The following is a 2,951-nucleotide window of genomic DNA, read 5'->3' on the forward strand; positions in this document are numbered from 1 at the left end:
GTAGCTCATGCCTATAATCCCAACACTTTGGGAGGCCGAGGCAGGCAGATCACTGGATCAGGAGATCAAGTCCATCCTGGCCAACATGGCGAAATGCCATCTCTACTAAAATACAAAACAATTAGCCAGGAGTGGTGGTGCATGCCTGTAGTCCCAGCTACTCAGGAGGCTGAGGCAGGGGAATCGCTTGAACCCAGGCAGCAGAACATGCCATGAGCCGAGATTGCGCCACTGCACTACAGCCTGGGCAACAGAGCAAGACTTCGTCTAAAAATAAATAAAAATGGAAAAAAAGAGTACCTATGCTTCACTTGAGGATTAAATGAGTGAGTCAGTGTATGCAAAGCACTTAGTACCTGGCACTTAGTGCTAAGTACATGAGTTGCTTTTCTTCTACAATGGCTGAATTAGCCTTTATAGTTGCCTTGCAGAGTTGGACACAGGTATGATAAAATGTTCTGCTGCACACACCCCTACAGGCTTGTGTCCTGCCTCCCCGACAGGGGAGGACCTTGGCTCTGCCTTAGACCTCGCTCTTCACCACCACCACCCCCTCTGCATACACACGCCATGGGTATTGGTGGCAACCAGAATTACTATTATTATCTGTTAAGGTTTGTAGTTTCAGATACTCAGACTCAGACTCTGATGCCAGTGGCTGCCGCCAGCATGCCTGTTTGCGAAGAGAGACCTGCAACTGCAGATCTGGTGGAGGGATTTTAATTAAAACTACATTCTGTTGAAGTATTTATTGGGCTTTGTGACTTTAATTATTTTCTAGGGAAAAACAAAAAATCCACATTTGCCTATGAGAAGACTGTTGATTTCAGAGGAAAGTAGCAACCTGTGGCAGTTTGCTGGAGGCAACTGAGAGGAATTTTCTGAATGGTTCAAATGAAGCTCGATATTATTAATAATCTGGGATCCAGCCCATGACCCTCCTCCCAGCACTTTCATGAAATTAGCTTAATGTACTGGCAAGGACTTTTATTGCCATCAAAATTAACAACAGCTCTTCCAGTGGCAGCTTATGTAATTATCTGGGTCTGTGCTTGTCTCACTGAATAAGAGGAACTGCTGTGTGGACAAGGCAATACTCCTGCATTCAAGGGGCAACATGGCTGAGCAAGGCGGCTCATGCCTGTCATCCCAGCCTTTGGGGTGCCAAGGTGGGGGAAGTATTTGAGCCCAGGAGTTCAAGACCAGACTTCATCTCTACAATTTTTTTTTTTAATTAGCTGGATGTGGTGGCACACGTCTGTGGTCCCAGCTACTCTGGAGGGAGGCTGAGACCGGAGGATCGTGTGAGCCCAGGAGGTTGAGGCAGCCATGAGCCATGATCACACCACTGCACTGTAGCCTGGGCAACAGAGTGAGACCCTGCCTCAAAAAAACCAAAAAGCAAAAAGCAAAAGGTGTGGGGTGCAGCATGCTTAGCAATCTCACTGTAGTTCAGGAAGGACTGGCTTCCCCAAGAGACGTTCTGAGGCAGCCAGCCCTCCGTGCCAGGACTTGCTATCATAAAGGCTAGGGCCAGGTGAGGCAGGGGAGTGGGGGCTGGGGATGGGGTGTAATATTTCCATCAGCAAATAACGAGATTCCCACCTCCAAGGATGGAACTTATTAAGTGTATCATCTCACAAAGCAGGAAGCAAGGCTGGCTTCCCGGCTGTTAATTCTGCAGCTCAGTGATATCAGCAGTCACAAGTTCTTTCATCTCTCCCCTCTGCCACCCTTAATAGGGCTTCCAGCCCGGGGACTGGGTCCCTTGGTGCCTTGGTGTCACTGGAGAGCTTCTGCAGCCACCAAGGAAACAAACCTATTGTGCGTTCTTTTTTTTTTTGAAATGGAGTCTCTGTCACCCAGGCAGAAGTGCAGTGGCATGATCTCAGCTCACTGCAACCTCTGCCTCCCGGTTCAAACGATTCTCCTGCCTCAGCCTCCGGAGTAGCTGGGATTACAGGTACATGCCACCACACCCAGTTAATTTTTGTATTTTTAGTAGAGATGGCGTTTCACCATGTTGCCCTAAAGTGATCCATCCATGTCAGCCTCCCAAAGTGCTGAAATTACAGGTCTGAGCCACTGTGCCCAGCCACAAATGTAATGTTAACAAACTAGTGGGTTAAAAAGGCAGGTTTCTCTTTTCTGAAGCCACAGCCTCTCCCTTGGCATGGGACTATTCAGCTCCAAACCAGTCACTGGTGAAGGGGAGGAAATTGACTGGTTCAGGGTAATCACTTAGCCCTGATATGGCTATGGAGGCGTCAATCCCAAGACTTACTACAAGCAAGAAATCCCTTTTTTTTTTTTTTTTTTTTTTTTTTTTTTAAACGGTTTTTTTTTTTTTTTTTTTTTTTTTTTTTTTTTTTGAGACGGAGTTTCACTCTTGTTACCCAGGCTGGAGTGCAATGGCGCGATCTCGGCTCACCGCAACCTCCGCCTCCTGGGTTCAGGCAATTCTTCTGCCTCAACCTCCTCAGTAGCTGGGATTACAGGCACGCGCCACCATGCCCAGCTAATGTTTTTTTTTGTATTTTTAGTAGAGACGGGGTTTCACCTGTGTTGACCAGGATGGTCTCGATCTCTTGACCTTGTGATTCACCCGCCTCAGCCTCCCAAAGTGCTGGGATTACAGGCTTGAGCCACCGCGCCTGGCCAGAAATCCCTTTTAAATAGAAGCCTTGGGGAATTGCGTGTTCAGAGCAGCCTAATATCGTGTCAAAATGAATTGAAATGAGAGTGACCAGGATTATAATGGACCATGCTAGGTACTTCCTTATCCAGAGTTTAGATTAATCTGTATCCACAGTCTGAGATCATAGTCAGGTTCAGGGCGGTGTGTGTGACCACGTTCCGGAAACTCTGGTACTCATACAAACCAGAGGATTCTTTGCTTTCACGCAACTCTTGGATTGATTATTTTTATATTTACTTCTTATTTATTTATT

This window comes from Cebus imitator, unplaced genomic scaffold (assembly GCF_001604975.1).
Source record: "Cebus imitator isolate Cc_AM_T3 unplaced genomic scaffold, Cebus_imitator-1.0 Scaffold203, whole genome shotgun sequence".
NCBI lineage: Eukaryota > Metazoa > Chordata > Mammalia > Primates > Cebidae > Cebus > Cebus imitator.